Genomic DNA, 23,781 nt, shown 5'->3' with positions numbered 1-23,781 from the left:
ATCCTTCCATGGTAAACAAAAATTAAAAGAATTTACAAATAGAAGCCCTGTGCTACAGAACATTCTCAGTAAAATATTTCATGAGGAGAAAATGTAAAACAACAATGTAGGTCAGCAAAGGGAGGAACTACCCTAAAGGAAAAGTCAAGTTAAAAACCAAAAAGAAGCCAAAATGACTGGGAATACAAATCATATGTCAATAATAATCCTGAATGTTAATGGCCTAAACTCAATAATCAAAAGACATAGACTGGTAGATTGGATTAAAAAGCAAGACCCAATAATTTGCTGCCTTCAAGAGAATCATCTCATAGAAAAAGACATTCACAGACTAAAGGTGAAAGGATGAGAAAAAACATCACACACACAGACTCAGTAAAAAAGCAGGGGTTTCCTTCCTTATATCAGATAAAGTGAACTTCAAGCCAAAGTTAGTCAGAAGGGATAAAGAAGGACATTTCATACTGTTTAAGGGAACCATAAATCAGGAAGACATAACGATCATAAATATTTATGCCCCAAACAATGGTGCATCCATGTACATCAAACAAATCCTTCTCAATTCCAGGAATCAAATAGACCACAACACAATAATTCTGGGTGACTTTAATACACCACTGTCACCACTGGATAGATCTTCCAAACAAAAACTAAATGAGGAAACCATAGAGCTCAATAACACAATCAATAACCTAGACTTAACAGACATATATAGAATATTCCATCCATCAATGAGCAAATCCACTTTCTTCTCAGCAGCACATGGAACCTTCTTGAAAATAGACCATATGTTATGCCACAAAGCAGCCCTTAGTAAATGCAAAAAAAATAGAGATACTGCCTTGTGTTCTATCAGATCATAATAGAATGAAAATAGAAATCAATGACAAAATAAAAACCAGAAATTACTCCAACACCTGGAGACTAAAAATATGCTATTGAATGATGCATGGATAAGAGAAAACATCAGGGAGGAGATAAAAAAATTGTTAGAGGTAAATGAGAATGATGATACAACATGTCAAAATCTCTGGGACAGTAAGCAGTACTAAGCAGTACTAAGAGGAAAATTCTGTTCATGGAGTGCATTCAAGAAAAGAATAAAAAGTCGACAACTAAATGACCTAACATTACAGCAACTAACAGAGTTAGCAATTATTATTATTACTATTTTTAAAAAAGCCTATTGGTGAAAAAGGTAAAAATGGCTCTGTTTAAAAAACCTGTTATATCACAAATGTCTCAGTAGCTCTTTTTACAGATCTAAAAATGGAATAGTTAGATGAAATGGGGAAGAATTGTTCTCAATTGTTTTCAATGATTGCAAGGCACCATCCATTACAGTGATGCTTTTATTTTTGCTGTGTGATTTGTCAAGTCTTGGAGGGAATAAAATAGAATCTTGGATACTATGGTAAAAGAAAAAGAGATTACTGTATTTGTCAAATTATGATGCTCCTGACTATGAGATGTACTGTTGCTTTATGTACTATTAAGGGGAAAAATTAAAAAAAAAAAAAAAAAAAACCTGAGCCAGGTACAATGGCACACACCTGTAATCCCAGCAGCTTGGGAGGCTAAGGTTGGAGGATCTTGAGCTCAAAGCCAGCCTGAGCAATTTAGCAAGACCCTAAGCAACCTAGAGAGATCCTGTCTCAAAATAAAAACTAATAAGTGCTGGGGATGTGGCTCAGGCAAGTGCTCTACCACTACATCCCCAGCCCCAGTAGAATGTATTTTGACATATCTTACAAACATGGAGCATAGCTACCCATTCTTGTGGTTGTACATGATATGGAGTTACACTGGTTGTGTATTCATATATGACCATATAAATGTTATATCTGATTCATTCTACTGTCTTTCCCATTCCCATCCTCCCTCCCTTCTCTCATTCCCCTTTGTCTAATCCAGTGAATTTCTATTCTCCCCACACCACCTTATTGTGTGTTAGCATCTGCATATCAGAGAGAACATTGGGTCTTTGGTTTTTGGGGATTGGCTTATTTCACTTAGCCTGATAATCTCCAGTTCCATCCATTTATTAGCAAATGCCATAATTTCAATCTTCTTTATGGCTGAGTAATATTCCACTGTGTATATGTACACATTTTCTTTATCCATTCATCTGTTGAAGGGCACCTAGTTTGGTTTCATAGCTTACTTACTGTGAATTGAGCTGCTATAAACATTGATGTGGCCACAAATTATGACACTCTTGAATCTTTTTTTTTTTCCCATTTTTTTTTATTTTATTATTTTATTGTAAACAAATGGGATACATGTTGCCTCTCTGTTTGTACATGGCACAAAGGCATACCATTTGTGCAATCATAAATCCACATACAATAATGTTGTTTGATTCATTCTGTTATTTTTTCCCCTTCCCCCCACCCCTCCCACCCCTCTTTACCCTCTATACAGTACTTTCTTCCTCCATACTTGCCCCCCTCCCTAACCCTAACTCTAACCCTAACACTAACCCTTCCCTCCCCCCCATTATGTGTCATCCTCCACTTATTAGCGATATCATTCGTCCTTTGGCTTTTTGAGATTGGCTTATCTCACTTAGCATGATATTCTCCAATTTCATCCATTTGCCTGAAAATGCCATAATTTTGTCATTCTTTATGGCTGAGTAATATTCCATTGTGTATATATACCACAGTTTCTTTATCCACTCGTCAATTGAAGGGCATCTAGGTTGGTTCCATAGTCTGGCTATTGTGAATTGAGCAGCTATGAACATTGATGTGGCTGTATCTCTGTAGTATGCTGACTTTAGATCCTTTGGGTATAGGCCAAGGAGTGGGATAGCTGGGTCAAATGGAGGGTCCATTCCAAGTTTTCTAAGGAATCTCCACAATGCTTTCCAGAGTGGCTGCACTAATTTGCAGCCCCACCAGCAATGTATGAGTGTACCTTTCTCCCCACATCCTCGCCAACACCTGTTGCTTGTATTTTTGATAATCGCCATTCTAATTGGGGTGAGATGGAATCTTAGGGTGGTTTTGATTTGCATTTCTCTTATTACTAGAGATGTTGAACATTTTTTCATATGTTTATTGATTGCTTGTACATCTTCTTCTGTGAAGTGTCTGTTCATTTCCTTAGCCCATTTGTCGATTGGATTATTTGCATTCTTGGTGTAGAGTCTTTTGAGTTCTTTATAGATTCTGGAGATTAGTGCTCTATCTGAAGTATGATTGGCAAAGATATTCTCCCACTCTGTAGGCTCTTTCTTCACATTACTGATAGTTTCCTTTGCTGAGAGAAAGCTTTTTAGTTTGAATCTATCCCAGTTATTGATTCTTGCTTTTATTTCTTGTGCTATGGGAGTCCTGTTGAGGAAGTCTGGTCCTAGGCCGACATGTTGAAGATCGGGACCTACTTTTTCTTCTATAATCTGCAGAGTCTCTGGTCTGATTCCAAGGTCCTTAATCCATTTTGAGTTGAGTTTTGTGCAGGGTGAGAGATATGGGTTTAGTTTCATTCTGTTGCATATGGATTTCCAATTCTCCCAGCACCATTTGTTGAAGAGGCTATCTTTTCTCCATTGCATATTTTTGGCGCCTTTGTCTAGTATTAGAAAGTTGTATTTATTTGGGTTTGTGTCCGTGTCCTCTATTCTGTACCATTGATCTACCTGTCTATTTTGGTACCAGTACCATGCCGTCTTTGTTACTATTGCTTTGTAATAAAGTTGAAGTTCGGGTATTGCGATATCCCCTGCTTCATTTTTCCTGCGAAGGATTGCTTTAGCTATTCTGGGTTTCTTATTCTTCCAGATGAATTTCATGATTGCTTGCTCTATTTCTGTAAGGTACGTCATTGGGATTTTAATTGGGATTGCATTGAATCTGTATAGCACTTTTGGTAGTATGGCCATTTTGACAATATTAATTCGGCCTATCCAAGAACATGGGAGATCTTTCCATCTTCTAAGGTTTTCTTCGATTTCTTTCTTTAGTGTTCTGTAGTTCTCATTGTAGAGGTCTTTTACCTCTTTTGTGAGATTGATTCCCAAGTATTTTATTTTTTTCGATGCTATGGTGAATGGGGTAGTTTTCATAATTTCTCTTTCTGAGGATTCCTCACTTATGTATAAAAATGCATTGGATTTATGAGCATTGATCTTGTAACCTGCTACTTTACTGAATTCACTTATGAGTTCTAACAGTTTTCTGGTGGAATTTCCTGGTTCCTCTAAGTATATAATCATATCATACGCAAATAGGGATAGTTTGAGTTCTTCTTTTCCTATTCGTATTCCTTTAATTTCCTTGGTCTGTCTAATTGCTCTGGCTAGAGTCTCAAGAACGATATTGAATAGGAGTGGTGAAAGTGGGCATCCCTGTCTTGTTCCAGTTTTTAGGGGGAATGCTTTCAGTTTTTCACCGTTTAGAATGATATTAGCCATGGGCTTAGCATAGATGGCCTTTACAATGTTAAGGAATATTCCCACTATCCCTATTTTTTCTAGTGTTTTGAGTATGAAGGGGTGTTGTATTTTATCAAATGCTTTTTCTGCATCTATTGAAATAATCATGTGATTCTTGACTTTAAGTCTATTGATATGGTGAATTACATTTATTGATTTCCGGATGTTGAACCAACCTTGCATCCCTGGCATAAAACCCACTTGATCGTGGTGCACTATCTTTTTAATATATTTTTGTATGCGATTTGCTAAAATTTTATTGAGAATTTTTGCGTCAATGTTCATTAATGATATCGGTCTGAAATTTTCTTTCCTCGATTTATCTCTGTCTGGCTTGGGTATCAGGGTAATATTGGTTTCATAGAATGAGTTTGGGAGGGTACCCTCCTCTTCTATTTCATGGAATACTTTGAGAAGTATTGGAATGAGCTCTTCTTTAAAGATTTTGTAGAACTCGGCTGAGAACCCATCTGGTCCTGGACTTTTCTTTGTTGGTAGGCTTTTGATGACCTCTTCTACTTCATTACTTGAAATTGATCTATTTAAATTTTGTATGTCCTCCTCGTTCAATTTAGTCAATTCATATGTCTCTAGAAACCTGTTGATGTCTTCGAAATTTTCTATTTGGTTAGAATATAGATTTTCAAAATAGCTTCTAATTATGTTTTGTATTTCAATCGTGTCTGCTGTGATATTTCCTTGTTCATTCCGAATTTTGGTGATTTGGGTTTTCTCTCGTCTTCTCTTTGTTAGAGTGGCTAAGGGTTTATCAATTTTGTTTATTTTTTCAAAGAACCAACTATTTATTTTGTCAATTTTTTGTATAGTTTCTTTTGTTTCAATTTCGTTGATTTCAGCTCTGAGTTTAACTATTTCCTGTCTTCTACTACTTTTGGTGTTGGTCTGTTCTTCTTTTTCTAGGGCTTTGAGCTGAAGTGTTAGGTTGTTTATTTGTTGATTTTTACTTCTTTTATTGAATGCGCTCCATGAAATAAATTTTCCTCTAAGTACTGCTTTCATAGTGTCCCAAAGATTTTGATATGATGTTTCTTTGTTCTCATTTACCTCTAGGAATTTTTTAATTTCCTTCCTAATATCTTCTGTTATCCATTCATCATGTAATAGCATATTGTTTAATCTCCAGGTGTTGGAGTAGCTTCTGTTTTTTACTTTTTCATTTATTTCTAACTTCAAACCATTGTGATCTGATCGAATACAAGGTAGTGTCTCTATCTTCTTGTATTTGCTTACATTAGCTTTGTGGCATAATATATGGTCTATTTTAGAGAAGGATCCATGTGCTGCTGAGAAGAAAGTGTATTCGCTCTTGGTTGGATGGTATATTCTATAAATGTCCGTTAAGTCTAAATTATTGATTGTGTTATTGAGATCTATGGTTTCTTTGTTCAATTTTTGTTTGGAAGATCTGTCCAGTGGTGAGAGAGGCGTGTTAAAATCACCTAGTATTATTGTGTTATGGTCTATTTGGTTTCTGAAATTGAGAAGGATTTGTTTGACATATATGGATGAGCCACTGTTTGGGGCATAGATGTTTATGATTGTTATGTCTTGCTGATTTATGGTTCCCTTAAGCAGTATGTAATGTCCTTCTTTATGCCTTTTGACTAGTTTTGACTTGAAGTCCACCTTATCTGAAATGAGGATGGATACCCCAGCTTTTTTGCTGAGTCCATGTGCATGATATGTTTTCCCCCATCCTTTCACCTTTAGTCTATGTGTATCTCTTTCTACGAGGTGAGTCTCTTGCAGGCAACATATTGTTGGATCTTTCTTTTTGATCCAATCTGCCAGTCTATGTCTTTTGATTGATGAGTTCAGGCCTTTAATATTCAGGGTTATTATTGAGATATGATTAGTATTCCCGGTCATTTGGTTCATTTTATTTATTTATTTATTTATTTATTTATTTATTTATTTATTTATTTATTTTGAGACGACTTGGTTCTTCCTTTATTTGACAATTCCTTTAGGATGGTTCCTCTCATTGCTGATTTGTTTCTTTGTTTTTCATCTCTTCCTCATGGAATATTTTGCTGAGAATGTTCTGTAATGCTGGCTTTCTTTTTGTAAATTCTTTTAGCTTTTGTTTATCATGGAAGGATTTTATTTCATCATCAAATTTGAAGGTAAGTTTTGCTGGGTATAAGATTCTTGGTTGGCATCCATTTTCTTTCAGGGCTTGAAAAATGTTGTTCCAGGACCTTCTAGCTTTTAGGGTCTGGATTGAAAAATCTGCTGATATCCGTATTGGTTTCCCCCTGAATGTAATTTGATTCCTCTTTCTTGCGGCCTTTAAAATTCTGTCTTTATTTTGTATGTTGGGCATTTTCATTATAATGTGCCTTGGTGTGGGTCTGTTGTAATTTTGTATATTTGGAGTCCTATAAGCCTCTTGTACTTGATCTTCCATTTCATTCTTCAGATTTGGGAAATTTTCTGATAGTATTTCATTGAATAGATTGTTCATTCCTTTGGTCTGTTTCTCTAAGCCTTCCTCAATTCCAATAATTCTCAAATTTGGCCTTTTCATGATATCCCATAGTTCTTGGAGATTCTGTTCATGATTTCTTACCATCTTCTCTGTTTGTTCAACTTTGTTTTCAAGGTTAAATATTTTATCTTCAATGTCTGATGTTCTGTCTTCCAGGTGTACTATTCTATTGGTTATGCTTTCTATGGAGTTCTTAATTTGGTTTATTGTTTCCTTCATGTCAAGGATTTCTGTTTGGTTTTTTTTCAATATCTCTAACTCTTTATTGAAGTGATCTTTTGCTTCCTGTATTTGCTCTTTTAACTGTTGATTGGTGCGATCATTCAGTGCCTGCATTTGCTCTTGCATCTCGTCATTTGCTTCCCTGAGCATTTTAATTATGTACATTCTGAACTCCCTTTCTGTCATTTCTTCTGCCATGCTGTCGTTGGGTTTCATTGATGTAACATCTAGATTTGTTTGCAGCATTTTCTTTCCTTGTTTTCTCATATTGTTCAGGTATCAGTTGACTGCTGTGATATTGCAGATTTCCTCTATTGTCTTATAATATCCCTGAAGATTTCTATTATATCCCCTCTTAGTCTTCAGTAGCCTGAAATCTTGGAGGAAGTTGATAATGCAGTGCTCCACAAGGGAGCTGACTCCCTAGGGGTGGTGGCCTTCTGGTGGGGTATATTCCCTGCTAGTGGGCAGAGGTACCTTCACTTGCTGATGAATGGTCATCCAGAAGGGAAGTAGGTTGTGGGCTGATGCAAGACCAGTTTGGGCCTGTGTCTCTGATTTTACGGTCCTTTTGGGAGAACCTCACCCAACAGGGAGGAGTCACCCGGTGGGGAGGTCTTGCTGGTCGGTTTTCCTCCCAGAGGTTCCGTTCAATTCACAACTACCACCTGGGCTGGGCAGCCTTCTTCTGCAATGTTCCCAGGGACCCGGACCTACCTCCTGGGCCTGGAAGCCTCACCCTTCGCAAACGAATCTCCTTCGGCTGCCTCTCCTCAGAGAAGCTGCCTGCAGTCCTGGAGCCTTCGCTCCGCCCCTCAGTTTGTCTGTGGGGTCCTTCCACCAAGAAGCCGTCTAGGACCCTGCTCTGCACTTTACGCCTGGCTATGCGGCCCCTCCTCTGAGCAGCCACCTGGAGCCCCTTACAATCGCTCCGAGTCCCAGTGACCTGCCACACGCCTTTTCCTCCGGCAGCCACCTGTTGTTCCGTGCGGTCGCTCTAAGACCAAGTGACCCACCACGCACCACTTTCTCCACCAGGCAGTCACCCAGAGATCTGGTGTGTCACGAGTCCCAAGAACTCACTGTGCACCTTCTTGTCCCGACTGCTTCCCGTAGCCCTGGTGCAGTCACTTCGAGCCCAAGCACCCCGCCGCGCTCCTCCTCCTTCTCCAGACAACCCCCCTATGTTCAGGAGCGGATGCTCTGGGACCAAACCACTCACCACGCTGTTCCACCGGATAGCCGCCCAGAGCCCTGGCGCAGCTGCTCCAATTCCAAGCGACGTGCCGAGCCCGTATTTCTCCTTCTCCTCTGGGCAGCCCCCTGTGTTCAGGGGTGGTCACGTTCAGTCCAAACAGCTCACCAAGCACCTTCTCCTTTGGGCAGCCTCCCAGAGCGCGGGCGGGTTGCGCCGAGTCCAAGTGCTGTGGTGAACAGCCACCTCTCCAATGCTCCCAGCTGTCTGCGATCACTGCTCCGGCGGGGGGAGGGGCGCCTCGCCGGCAGCTCTACTTTGCAAAGATCCCTGCTTTCGGGGCTACCGCCCTGTCCGGGGGCTACCGCCCCGTCCGGGATGCCTGCCCAGTGGGAAACACTCACCCGGCTGCTTTGAGTTGGTCCCAAGTCTCTCAATATCTCCTTTTCTTGAGTCCTGAGTCCACGCTTCTCCTCCAGATAGCCGCCTGGAGCCCTTGGCGTAAATCTCGGTGGGACCTCCAAATCTGATACCGCCGTTTATCGGTGATGAGTTCTGCTCCTTCTAATGTTGAAGATTGAACACTAGAGAAGCACGCCAAGGCAACCATATTAAGCAGGTTTTATTTAAAGGTAATAATACAGACTTCTCCCGGCAGGGAGAAGGGGGCCATGGCTGATGTTCTCACTCTTGAATCTTTGTAGTCACCTACTTCTCAGTCACATGTTGTCAGCGTGGACACTTTGCATGTGAGGCAAACACTTATAGGGTCTCCATGGTAAGACAAAGCCTCATTATGCCTTAGCTCAGATTGGGTTGGCTGTGAGGGACATTGAGATTTCACTGGCTGGGGAAAGGGTAAAGAAGAAGGGCAAGGTTGGCCTGAATCCAAAGGAGTTACCAGTTGATTGACATGCAACATCCAAAAGGCTAGTGTAAATAATTCAGAAGTGACATAGTCAGGATCTTTACCCAAAGGGACCCCTGAGGCATGGGACAGCACAGCTGTGTGTCCAACTGGTGACTATATATATATATATATATATATATATATATATATATATATAATCTAAGTGTCAAATATATATCTCTTTATTTAATTCTCATAACAATCCTATGAGGTAAACACTATTATGTCCCCATTTTGTGGATGAGAACACCAAAGCACACAACAGTAACTTGTCCAAGTCAAAAGGTAGTTAAGTTTCAAGTGGCAGAACCAGGATTCAAACCCAGACAAGCTGGTGCCTGAGTCCAGGAGCCCACTGTAACATATGCCACAGATGGAGAGAAATATCTGAGCTTGCAAACTCCCTAAACTAGTTCAAAGTGGGTGGCAAACAGCCACCCAAAGGCCTATACAGATTCAGGTCACTGCTTCAGGATTCTTATTGACTAAATCCTCCCAACACCATCCTGAGCCTACCCTTCCTCTGCCTCCAGTCCATTAGCTCTCAGGGGGCAAAAAGGCAGGCAGGGACTTCCATTCCTTTTCTCCTACTTCCACACAGCAGGCCAAGGCTCATCTGACAAATGGGCAGAACCTTTATTTCCTAACTCTATCCTTGGACCTCTATTAGGAGGAAGATCAGATGTACTGTAGGCTGAATGTGAAGCCCTTCTCAAACAATCCAGAAATCAGGAGAGACCCCATAAATGGCATTCTTCATAGTAGTTCTTCCCCATAGGCCAGAGGGAAGGGGCAGCAGGACTTCTGTGGATTCAAGCTTTGTTAGGAATGTTGAGCAGTCACAAGGGGTTCTCAGAAAAGGCACAGCCATTTCAGATGTCCAGGTATAGAGAACAGCCTGGTTCAGCAAATATTCAGGACCGGGTGTCTCGAGGCCTTCTTCGAGGTCGGGGGCCACAACTGGAGCTGGGCATGGAGCCCAGGCCAGGGGTGCCCCTGGGGGCTGGTAGCCACACTCACTAGGGTCCAAGGGGTCCCGGCTGAGCAGTACCCACACTGCAGGCACATTGCGACGTACAGTGAGGGGGTCTAGGCCTGTGTCAGGTGAATTTGAGACCCAGCTGTCCTCAGTCTGCAGGAAACGCAGTTTGGTAAGCTGGTGCAGGCCTGGAACCCGTCGTTTGACAATCTCTGCGCAGCTGACAGCCTTCCCGGCAGCCCGGCCAGAGAAACCATATGTCGTGCACTGCCTCCCTCCAATCGACCAGTGCCAGTCCCAGCAGGTTTCGAATTTTGCTGCCATCTCGGACCCGCACCTCCAGGGTATCAGGAGGTAGCTGGGGCATTGGAGAAGGTGCTGGGGGCTCTACAGGGCCAGCTTTCCGGGAGTGCTCCATCCTGCTTGCTGTGGTTTCTGTGAATCTCACTGCCCACTGGATCTCACCCCCGCAGCCCGGGAGGATTCACACTCGATCTCGCAGCGCAGCCAAGAGGGCGCGGGAGCCGGGAGTGCGCCCTGCGGCGGGGCACGCCGTACGGGGGCGGAGCCCGAGAGAAACCCTGGTGACAATGTTGTAAGGTGATAAAAGGCCATCTATGGGTTCAAGAGGGCCCGTCTTGACTTGGAATCCAAGATCTGGTCCAACCACCTCAGGGAAGTTAGTGAGCTGAGGCTCTGATCAGGCTTCAACCTCCATCAAGGAAACTGAAGGTAGGAAAGTCCCAAAGAACCTCAGTTTTGCAACAGGGACAGCATGGTGGAGGCAGGAAGGCCATATAGCTCTGTGGGTGTGTGGGTTTAGGAATTGAGGCTGGGTCTACGAGACAAGGGACCTGTAATGACACGAGACAGCACTTCTGGAGGTAGAGGCTGGGGCCTGGTGATGGTGGTGGTGGTAGAGAGCCTCGATGTCCATGCTTAAGGCCAAAGTGAAACTAGGAAGGCAAAAGGAGTCTGAGATAGGCAGTTAGAGTGAGCAGAGATGCTATGCATGAAGTAAAGCAATGATCCCAAAACTGCGCTCTGACCTGGGGATTTGTGGAACCTATCATCATTCTTCAGAGCTGCAGTTTTGCTCTTTAAGGTGCCCCAAAGGCACATGTGGTAAAGGTTTGGTGACCAGCCTGTGGCACTATTGAGGGGTTGTGGAACTTTAAGAGGTGGGGCCGAGTGGGAGGAAGCTGGGTCACTGGGAGCCTGCCCTTGAAGGGGATGTTGGGACAGCAGTTCCTTCCTCTGTTTCTTATATCCTAGCTGCCACCGAGTGAGCAGATTTCTTCACCACAAGCTGCCTATTAAGATGGACTGCCTCATCATGAACCCAAAGGCAATGGAACCAACCAACCATGGGCTGAAACCTTTGAAACTATGAGACAAATAAACCTTTTTTCTTTATAAGTTGATGTCTCAGGAATCTTGTCACAGTGATAGAAAGCTGACTAACACATTCAAATTTTCACCATGATATTTGAGAGGGTAACCCAATGAAAGATGTGACTTTCTGCTTTTATAGGGATGTGAATAAGATTATTGTCATTAAAGAGAAACTTGCAAGGACTAGGGAGTGATATTGGCTAAATGATAGTTATATTGTATACATGTATGAATATATAACAACAAATCCCATCATTATGTACAACCATAATGCACCAATAAAAATGTGGAAAGTTAAAAAAAAAAAAGAGAGAGAGAAACTTGCCTTTTGGAAGTTGGAGAGCTTGGGGGAATAGACAAATTGCATATCCTTCAACGCCAAGTTTAGATGTCATTTCTTCTGAATACCTCCTCAGCCTCATGCCCAAGTTCATTGTCTTTCTTAGTGTTTCATTAGCCCCCTGGGAGCTATTGTTCATATAAGTAAACAATATTAACAACTAACATTTATTGAGTGCTAACCTTGTGCCAAACAGTGAATTAGATGCTTTACATGGATTATCTCATTCAATACTCTGATTATCCCCATTTTTTTTTTTTTTTTTTTGGTCGAGGACACTCTGAAACTTACAGAAATTATGTGGTTTTCCTCAGGTCCCACAGCAAGGCAATCACAGAACCAAGATTTGAACCCAGGTGTCTGGCCTAGAACCAAGTACATAGGAATTAGAATGTCTTTCCTCTTATCCACCTAAGACATGATCTTCCTTAGGATAGTTTTTTGTCTCTATATCCTTATGATTTTGTATAGTGTTAGGCACACAATGTTTGACAAACATTTTTGGAAAGATGAATGAAAGAAGCAAATGGACAAAAATGTTGTACAACACACTGAAGAATAGTTTTTTTTTTTAATTATTTAGTTGTAGGCGGACTCATATCTTTATTTATTTTTATGTGGTGCCTTGCATGTTCAAGGCAAGTGCTCTACCACTGAGCTACAGTCCCAGCCCAAGAATAGTTTTTTTTTTTTTTAATGAATAATATAAAATACTCAGCTCTGCTCTTGGCACATAATAACCACTCAATAAATGTTAGCTATTATTATCATCATTGAACGTTAAAGTATATTTATTTAGAAGAACAATTATTCTTGCATAGGCATGCATAAAATACCTTATATTTCTCCCCAAATTCCTTTATGCATACTTTCATATGATTTTAGAAAGAGGTAAGCATTTTGTTTCTGTGTAATATTTTGATTGTTGAGATAAGCCAATCTTAAAAATACAAAGGACGAATGATCTCGCTGATAAGTGGAGGATGACACATAATGGGGTGTGGGAGGGGGGCAAGAATGGAGGAAGGAGGGACTGTATAGAGGGAAAAGAGGGTGGGAGGGGTGGGGGGGAAGGGAAAAATAACAGAATGAATCAAACAACATTACCCTATGTAAATGTATGATTACACAAACGGTATGGGTATGCTGTTACTCCATGTACAAACAGAGAAACATGTATCCCATTTATTTACAATAAAAATAAAGTAAAATAAAAAAATTTTGATTGTGTAGTAGTTAAATATCATTTTCAATGAAGTTTTCCCTTGAAATTTGAACTGCATTTGCTTGAAATATGGATATAGTTAAGTAAAAAGTAGGCTGCTGAAAGTTCAATTTAAGCAATCGGCAGTGTAACAATATGAGAATACAGATGCCACTAAATGTAAAAGGATTTCTTGTCAAATACATTTAGCCACCACAGCCTGAGGACAAAACGCAGTTGCCAGATTAGCAGAGTAGTGTGATTTTAGTATAATACAAAATCAGTTTTCCCATTTTTTGCTTCATAGCCAATCTGTTTCCATTATGCTGTTACAAAAGTATCTAGATTGATTTCACATACATTTTTTTGTAAATATAGAATGTACCATAGTGCCCATCTATGGTTTTGAAATATCCTGCTCTGGATGTCTTTGAGGCAATAAATCAAGTAAATTACTATTGTATTATTATTGTTGTTATATTTACACGTTACTCACTAGTGTCAGAGCCTACTGGCTAAACCGCACATCCCATAACCATTTTCTTTCCTCAAGAACAGAGTTTTATGTTTAAATGGGGATAGAACACCCAGCTAAAAAAGTTACTCTGTCTTGTAATACTGTAGATATGATTACATGTTAAAATTCTGCTAAATAAGGTAAACATGGAAGTGTTGTGAGTTATTTCTGGAAAATCTCCTTAAGAGAGTGACTAGACCCTTCTTCTCTCCTGTCTTCCTGTTGCCTGAAACATATATATAATTGCTGGAACTCTCACAGTCATTTTGGGCCATGAGGCAACTTTGGAAATGGAAGCCATGAATGGCAAAACAACAATGTAGAAAGATCCAGAATCTCTAATATTATGGACCCTTCACATTACCAATATCTGACCTCTTGTTCTGTAAAAGAAGTATAAACTTTGATCTTATTTCCACTCTTATATTGGGTTTTATTATTGTACATAGCAAAATTCAATCCTAATAAATAAAACATTATTCCAAAAAGTGATAGAAACTCTTCAAGAAAATTTTATATTTCTATCAGCATATTAAGGTACTGTCATTTTATGGTGCTTCAGATCCATTCATTTTTAGCTTCCTTGCTCTATCTTCCCTCCTTCAATAATTGTTCAGCTTCCCTTGAAGTTGTTGGCTATTTAATGCTTATTTCTATATTCCTCTTTTCAGTATCTCAGTAAGGATCTTATATGTGTCTCAGATATCTCTCTCATTTCTGAAATTCACATGAGAGCCCAGGATAAAAATCACAGTTAATCAATGAACACAGGTTTCCCATTAATTTAGTGGGCAGAAACTTGTGGACCCAATGGTTCTAAGTGATTTTTTTATTTAATATGATTTGTGGGAACTAATTTTTACAGTGTTTCTTTTCCTTTTTCATTTTTTGGTTGTCACGATCTTCTTTTTTCTTTTTATTAGAGCTTTATGGTCATACATGGTAGTTGGGTTCTTCCCGACATGCTCATACATGCATGGAGATGGATTTCAGTTCATGATCCTCCTTTTCCTTCCCAGACAGTGTTTCTGTGATGATAGATTAGCAAACAGAGTAGAATACAGCCAGTCTTGATTTCAGCTAAGCTTTTGACAGTCTCTGATGAGAACTGAATACAAAGAACTTCGGCTAAGGAGTCCAGAGATTTCACTTTCAACTTCGTCACCTGATGTTGTAAGATGTAAGAAATGGTATCAGAAATCCTTGATTCTTACTTTCCTTATTTGTAAAATAAGTTGTGATAAAGATTAACAAGCAAATGCCTAAGTGAAAAAAAAAAAAAAAAAAAAAAAACAAGCAAACTTTTTTTTTTTTTAACTCTAAAGTACTTTGCAAATATAAGGCAGTTTTGTCAGTGTGAAAAAAATCTGGATCCATATTTAATGTTGCTGAGCCTCTGTTTTCTTACCTGTAAAATTGAGAGTAACAATAAGCTATTGTGAGAGTCAAATGAAGAGATGTATGTTAAGACTCCAAGACAGGATCACATGCTCAAAAAACGAAAAAAAGGAGTGGCCGAGGTTGTGGCTCAGTGGCAGAGCACATGGCTGGCATGTCTGCGGCCCTGGGTTCAAGCCTCAGCACCACATAAATAAGTAAACAAATAAAATAGAGGTACTGTGTCCACCTACAACTAAAAAAGTATTTTTAAAAATGAAAATATTAGTATTACTTTGCTTGTTACTGTTATTATTACTTTCTTGGAAATCAGTGGTGTCTTGCCGCCATTTTAAGTAGGTAAGTGGCTGGGTAGTTGAACCATATTATTAAAAGAATATCCATTACTAGCCTGACATTAATGTAAAGGAACATATTGGGTAGAACACCACAGGCTCAGTCAAAGGTCGAAGGGCCATGCATGAAGATAAAGCTTGTTTATTACATTTGATGATAACACAGAGTCGGGAAGAAATGGAGCCATAAATGCAATACAGTAGAAATGGCCTGGGGTTTGAAGACTGAAGAGCTGGCTTTGTGTCTCAAAAGTCCATCACATGATCATTCAGTCTTATCATCTGTAAAATGATCACAACGTTAGCAAAATGCCAGGTAGACACTTTATATGAATACATGTGTTTACAGATCTCATATAACTCATGTCTGATTCTGAAATATGGTGTTGGGCTTGCTTATTTACCACCTAAAGAATCCCAGTAAGGAGTGACAACATAGCATTACTCAACAATTGCTCAACAGCTTTAAAGTTACACAACTATTGAAAATTCCTTTAAAAACTAGGGAATTAAATTTTTTTTTTTTTGATACCAGGGATTGAACCCATGGGCACTTAACCACTGAGCTACTCCCCCAGCCCTTTTTATTTTTAATTTTGAGACAGGGTCTCGCTAAGTGGCTTAGGGTCTTGCTAAATTGCTGAGGCTGGCTTTGAATTTGCCATCCTCCTGCCTTAGCCTCTCAAGCTGCTGGGATTACAGGCATGCGCCACCACACTCTGCAAGGGAATTAGAATTATTTATTAGAATTTTACACACAAAAATATGCCCTTACTAAGATTTCAAATTCTTGCACTCAAAATTTGCATAAAATACAAGCAAATGAATGGACTTAGGCAGCTATTTAGGATAGGGGTTGCATTTTGGGGACTTTGAAACCAGCCTGAATCATTGGAAAAATGTGAGAATTTGACCCAAACCTGGCCTTTGTTTCTTACACAACCAGTCTTGAAAGAGCACTGATAATAAAAATCCTTTGTCTCTCAGCCCTTTCTCTGCGACAACACTGCCTTGCCGGTGTGTGTGTATGTGTGTGTGTGTGTGTGTATGAAAGCTGACTGAATGAGTGAGATTGATGCATGAAGTGGGTAAGACAGGACTGTGACGCTGTACTGGTACTTGTCATTTTCATGCTTGCTATTCAGACAGTCAGAAGGTTCTATCTGCAGGTATCAGGACACTGGCTCTATGGAATGCATTTTTCCAGCCTCACCTGACTTTGGAAGCCTGGGGTTTTATGACCTTGCCGCGGCCGCTGCAGTAAGGACTCTGTGGGCGCATGCACTTCTCTTACCTAATGCTCAGTCTCTGGCCCCTCTTACCATTTCCAGACTCGTATGCAGTGCAATGCCATAGGGATATTGTTTCCCTAGTGGCTGCTGAAGGGAATCCAGCCTGGGCATTCAGGGGAATAAACTCACAAACTTTGATCAGTGAGAAATAGGAGTCCAGATGGAGCTAGCAGATATGTTCCCTCTCTCTTTTTCCCTCCAATTGTTCTGAGTTGTGTTTTTCATATAGCCTATCCAGACACATTCTGCATGGCCAGGTGGGAGTACTGGTCAAGTCGAGGCTTGTTATGGAATAATACCAGCATGGTTGATGCATTATCTTGCATTTGCTTCCTATCCTATTCTGCTTCAAAGCTACTTTTTGCCTTCATTCTTGCTGTTCCAGGATTGAACTTGTCAATAAAGTCTTGCCTCAGAGTCATCTTCTAAAGGAGCTCTGACTAAGACATGAACTATAGTCACGAGCTGAGTGAGTCCCTGAAATCCTTCCTACCTTCTAGAAGCTTATGACTCCGGAAGGGGCAGATCAGTAAAGCATACACTAAAAACAAAGCCATACATGATGACAACGCACCATCTCAACTTTGAGATCCTCCAAAACTTGAATGTTGTCTCTAGTTGTGGTGATTTATTTCTGTGCTAATTCTTGGAAACATCTGATTTGTTGGGAACTTTGCAGAAACTTGGAACTTTGAGATTTATTTAAGATCTCAACTTATGTGCAGGCCAACAGTTTCCTCAGGGCTTCGCAACATATTTTTAGTATGTTCATGTTTCCATAGGCATTTTGTTTTGGAGAACACACCTTTCAGTTTTTCTTTAATAATAGCATTTTATCATAGTTCTCTTCTAAAATCAAATTACTGTCAGATTTTTTCCCTGCTTCTCTCTCTGTCAGGTAATTGAGTGTAAAGATATTGTTTACCCATACATACTGTCTAGACCAATTTTGTCTTCATTATGAAATAATTTAGTGGAACTTTCAGCCTGACTTGCTACCTATATGGTACTGTAATGGGACTGTAGGACCTAGACCTTAATATTTTTGCATATAATTATTTATTCTGGGTAGAGGAAATTTCTGTAAATGGGCCTTTGGTCAGATGGTGGTAAAGTCTGGGGTGAGAAGAAGTGTTCTATAGTCCTGTGATTGGGCCTCAGTCTTTTCCTGAGCGTGTACCTCTAGGCTGAATTTGAATTTAGCAAGCGCTTCTTTATTACTTCCCTCCTTCAGGTGGGACAGGATGACTAGAGTAAGTTGAAGTAGGTGTTGCTTTTCTCCCAGGTGAGTTAGTTCTGATAAAACCCCAGCAGACTAAGTTCTGATTGGTTTCTCCTGAACACAGACATTGTTAGGAACAGAATGTTCTGGCATAGTAAACATGGTTCCTTTAGAGGATTTGGGGAAAAGTGTACATGCATATATTGCTGGTGGGAATGCAAAATGGTACAACCACTATGGAAAGCAGTACGGAAATGCCTCAGAAAACTCAGAATGGAACCACCATTTGATCCAGTTATCCCACTCCTCAGTTTATACCCAGAGGACTTAAAATCAACACAGCCACATCATTGTTTATAACAGCTCAATTCACAATAGCTGAAATATGGAACCAACCTAGATGCCCTTCCACAGATGAACAGATAAAAAAAATGTGGTATATATGTACGATGGAATATTACTCAGTTTTAAAGAAGAATGAACTTATGGCATTTGTTGGTAAATGAATGGAGTTAGAGAAATCATTCTAAGTGAAATGAGTCAAACCCAAAAAACCGAAGTCCAAATGTTTTCTCTGATATGTAGATGATAATTCACGATCGAGGGGGATAGGGAAGAATAGGGTTACTTTATGTTAGATAGAGGGAATGAAGGGAGGGGAAGAGGTATGGGGCTAGGAATGATACTTGAGTGAAACAGACATTATTACCTCATGTACATATATGACTGATACGTACATATATGACTGATGTGATCCTACAATAAGTATAATCAGAAAAATGAGAGGTTATACTCCATTTATGTATGATCTATCAAAATGCATCCTACTCTCATATACAACAAATTAGAACAAATTGAAAAATTAATTAAAAAAATGGTTCCTCGCTCCCCTCTCCCCCCGCCCCTTTGAGAAGCACAAAGGATTTTTCTCCATTGTTCGCTTGTAGAAGCGGGTAGAGCTAGAGGAGATAAAACCCACAAAAGTGTTCCCCGTTCCCACCCCTGTCTGAGTTCCACTGGAGTTTTTAAAAAAATTATTTTGGTTTTAATTAGTCATGCATGCACAGTAGAATGCATGTTGATACATCATATATAATGGAGTATAATTTCTTATGATTATACATGATGTAGAATCCCACTAGTTGTAGAGTAATAACGTCTGTTCATTCTGCTATCCTTTCTATCCCGATACTCCCTATCCTCCCTTTGATCCCCCTCTGGAGTGTTTGTCCATCAGACTTGTCTACACTGAAACTCCAACAATTTTTCAATTACAGTTCAGGGTTTCCTTCCCCAGGATGGTTTCCAGGTCCTCTTCTGTTCATCAGCTTTTTCTCTAATTAGTTATGATTCTCTGTATTTGTCTGTCTCTACAATGTTGGGGACAGCAGTGTGCCTTGTGACCTCACTTCTCTTGTGGACCTGAGAAAAACTGTTGATTTTTCAATGTGCTCAATTTTTTACTTGTTAGGGCAAAGTGACCACTTCTAAGCTATGTCCAAATGCTAGACTAGAAATTGGAAGTCCAAGACTTCTTTTTTAGAAGATTTGAAATTATAAATTTATTCTTGAAAAGGTTTTAGGACTAATTTGATTATCCATTTATTCTAGACTGCATTTTGGTAGTTTATGACCATTGAAGAATTGGTCCATTTCTTCTTCTTGTTGCATATGTATGCAAAGAGTTTTGTGTAGTATTTTCTCATCATCCTTTCAAAGGCTGGAGGATCTGTAGTGATATTCCCTGTTTCATTCCTGTTATTGGTAATATCATTTATAATTGGCAATATCTTATCATTTTTGTCATTTAAACTTTGCTAGAAGTTTATCAATTTTATTTGAAGAACCAACTTCTTATTTTGTTGATTTTTTTTCTATTGCTTTCCTGTCTTTTTTATTTCATTGATTTCTGTTCTTTATTATTTCCTTTCTTCTGCTGGCTTAGAGTTTATTTTGCTCTTGAGGTAAAAAATTGATTTATTAACCTGAGACCTTTTTTTTTCTTTCTTTCTTTTTTTTTTTTTTTTTTTTGAGACAGGGATCTTGCTAAGTTACTCAGGCTGGCCTCAAACTTGGCAGTCCTCCCATCTCAGCCTACTGGATAGCTGGGATTACAGGTCTGTGCCTCCTGGCCCAGCTTCTAATATAAGCATTTAAATGCTTTCAATTTCTTGGCATTGCTTTCACTGCATCTCACATATTTTGATATGTTGTAATTTCAGTGGAATTTAAAAATTTCCTTTGAAAATCCACTTCATATGAGTTAGTTCAGTTTTCATTGTTGTGAATACCTGACGAGAACAACTTAGAGAAGGAAAAATTTATTTTGGCCCATGGTTTTAGAGGTTTAGTCCATGGTCAGCCTAGTCCATTGCTTTGGGCCCAAGCTTAGGCAGAACATCATGGTGGGGTGGTACTCCACTCATAGCAACCACAAAGCAGAGAATGGGGGAAGGGGCAGCAGGGAAGATGAACCCTTCCAGGGTGCACCCCCAGTGACCTACCTACTCCAGATATGCCCCACCTGCCAGTTACCATCCAATTAGTCCATTCAAACAAGGATGGACTGATTAGGTTACAGTTCTCATAATCTAAGCATTTTACTTCTGAATAGTTCTGTATTAACCCAGAAGCTTTTAGGGAACACCTCATATCCAAATCATAACATTTTTAAGTATCTTGTTTAATTTCCAAGTGCTTAGAATTTTTGTCTTATTTTTATTGTTGATTTCTGGTTTGATTTCATTATGTAAGTACAAATATCTGAGATGGGAACAGACCTCAAATGGATCAGCACATGGCACATTTTCAGGGGAGAAAATGAGCACTGGTTACAAGAGGGGTCTGCTGTTTACAGGTCTTAATGAGAGTTAATCATAGCAGAATGTTTAGTATGACTTAATCATTAGAGACTTGGGCAGTCAGGAAACTAGTTGTACAGGCTAAAAATCTAACTAAGGAAAACAGTAGTAAAAGTTTGAAACTCAGTGTTATGGGGATTAAAACTTGGATCCCAGAGCTCATTTGTTTGCCTTCCCTTCCAGGACTCAGTGTTACTGGGAAGGATAAAAGCCCAGAGCTAGCCACTTGTGCTCGTTGCTTATTCTTCCTCCGGGATCCATTGTTACCCAGAGCTTCACTATTTGCTTTTCTCCTTCCAGAACTCATCAGCAATGGGAAAGGGTGAAAGTCCAGGGCCCAGCCCTCAGCATCTGCCTCCTCCCTTCAGGACCCACCGTCACTGGGAAGGGATGAATGTTTGCCTTTTTGCCCCCTTCCTTCTACCGAGCCACACTCTCCTCCTTTCTTCCTGAGGGCTGTCTTGGGGAATGTTATTTTTCATATCCTTCAATACTCTAATTTTAACTTTTAAAAATTTGTTGAGATTCTATGGCTAAGAGATGATTCCATGGGCACTTGAAAGAAAGTGTGCATTTTGCTGTTGTTGGGTAGACAGTGTTACATGTCAACTGTTTAATCACATTGTTCAGATATTCTGTACCCTGGATGATTTTCTATCTAATAGTTTTATCAGTTGTTATAAAAAAAAAAAAAAACAAAACAAAACCTCAAGTTTTGAAGAGGTTGTTTGGAAGAATCATCATCCCCAATAAGATTTCAATTGATGTTCTATTTCAAAACAACATGTGCCTTGGTTATTTCCAAATTAAGGCCAGAACCAAACAATAGTTGCTCCCCTTTTGCTGATAACCCAAATCGTTTTCTAAACCATTCATCTTGAAGGCAACAGACTCATCTTCCAACCTGACATATTTACAGGGTGTTACTTTCTCCCCACATATTTACATAGTCTGCTTCATTCCCCCACACTGCCAAATGTCTTCTGAAACAATAAGCTGTAAAGGGTAAGAAAATATGTCAATACCTGATGAGGGCACAGCAGCAAGTTATAAGAAATGGTCCCAACTATTAAAAATTCAAGCTGTTCTCTTCTTAGTTTTATGTGAGTTTTACTAAGGGTCAAGGTCACTTGACTTTGCCAGATCCTCTGCACTTTGAACACTCTTGTTCTATCCCTTATGTGTCAGTATTTACAACTGTCTCTTCAAGCTGTCTAGATATGCTACATGGAAGTGCTAAGTAAACAGTGACGAATGATTGGGATCCATCCATTAAGTCTCCTGGGCTAAAAAGCCCTGGGAATTCTTAGTTGGAGATTTCTCTGTTATTGCACACATTGGACATATCTCCTGTGGATTCTGCATTCTAAATACCTTTCAAATTTCTCACTTCTTTTTCATATCTGCTGCCACTGACCTGGTTTAGGCCCTTATTGAGACTTTCCTGGACAATTCCAATAATGCGTGAACTAGTCTCACTCTGCTTTAATTCATTTTCCATGTTATTGCTGTCAGGATGATCTTTCTAAATATAAACAAAATCATATCTTTCTCCTGCTGGAAGTTCTTTCCTAGGTCTCCCTAAGGTACTGAGGTCAAATTCATGCTACAAGTCAGCCCACACAATTTTGCCTACCTGTCTGACATCATTCCCAGCATCCCTCCTCTTGTGCTTGTTGACAGTCACTTGACTCGAAATTATAAGTTAATACTGCTTAATACCCTATGGTTTTGCAAATATTATCCCTTCTACCTTATGTGCATTTTCTACTCATCCTTCAAGACTAGGTCCTTCAGGACCTTGAAGATGCCTTTCTGGCAGGATTAACTTGCCCCTCTGATGTTCCACAGCATCTTTTGTATGTTATCCCTGTGAGATGCAGTATTGCATTATGGTTTAAGCTATGGACTCTGGAGTTGGAGGATGCAGGTTTAAATGACATTTCTTGTATTACGACCTGTGCAACCTCTGGCAAATTTCTTAACTTTTAAAATGTCTGTTTCACTGATTAAAATGATTAAAATGTGATTGCCTTGTCTTTACATTGAAGAGACACATATAGAGTACTTACAATGATGCCTAACTCAACGTGAACATTCAGTGCTTCTCAGTTGTTCCCAATAATTTTCTTTTCAATTTGCTGTTCCATAAGACTCTAAACTTTTTTGTCTTTGTTATCTCAGCAGTTAGTGGAATGGAGGCAGTGAATGTTCTCTGAATGTGAGACAAGTATCAGAACCACACATAAGGTGCTATTAGATTTAGGGGTACTTACCTATACCCCACTTCTTTCTGAGACATTTAGTTCATACTAGAACAAGCTGCCAGTGTGCATAGCAAGTCTTCAAACAATTATAGTAAATGACAGTATATATCTGAGAGATGGCATTATATATTTCTGAAGCAAGTTTTCCAAACTTAGAGAAAGTTTCTAAATTTGCTGGACTTGTGTTGTTTGGGTGATTTTTATTACAAAATCAGCACTGTCCTTGCTTGTTGGTATATAGCATCTTTTATATTGTGCATCTCTAGTTTTGAATTACCACAAAATTCATTTATTGCTTATGTTGTTAACTTTAGTAGAAAATTCTGTTTCCTATCCTCTTTGAATCTATCATATATCTCTGTACTTTGAATAATGTTTCAAAAATCACCTTGTACGTCCAGCAGACTAATAACAAGCTCTTGCCATCTGCACAGCATATCCCTGAGAAAGAGCTGCTAAATGGCATGCTCATTTTAGAGCAACATCATCTGGCAAATACACAAGACATTCATCATCCTCCATTTCTGGATTAATATGTTTTTATTTAATAAGTGTGTCCTCATTTTCAGACTGACCACATTGTATAGTAGTCTGTAATCTTCTGGATGTCTATTAGAATTAGGTTTAAGTATGAATGATAGACACTAACAGTGCTTTAAATAAGTTAAGGTTTTATTTCTCTTATGTAAAC

The 23,781-nt window shown here is 39.5% G+C and overlaps 1 pseudogene across 1 annotated transcript; it reads right to left on the bottom strand.

The window, feature by feature from the left end:
• Positions 1-9,892: 9,892 nt before the first annotated feature.
• LOC306663214 (ribonuclease P protein subunit p25-like protein) lies at positions 9,893-10,765 on the bottom strand (annotated as a pseudogene). The gene has a single exon. The product of its transcript is annotated as a ribonuclease P protein subunit p25-like protein (transcript).
• Between the last annotated feature and the right edge of the window lie 13,016 nt (positions 10,766-23,781).

The sequence above is a fragment of the Sciurus vulgaris genome, assembly GCF_902686455.1.
Source record: "Sciurus vulgaris genome assembly, chromosome: 6".
NCBI classification, from domain to species: domain Eukaryota; kingdom Metazoa; phylum Chordata; class Mammalia; order Rodentia; family Sciuridae; genus Sciurus; species Sciurus vulgaris.
The sequence above is the reverse complement of the archived record's forward strand: the minus strand, read 5'-3'. Positions and strand labels throughout refer to the sequence as shown.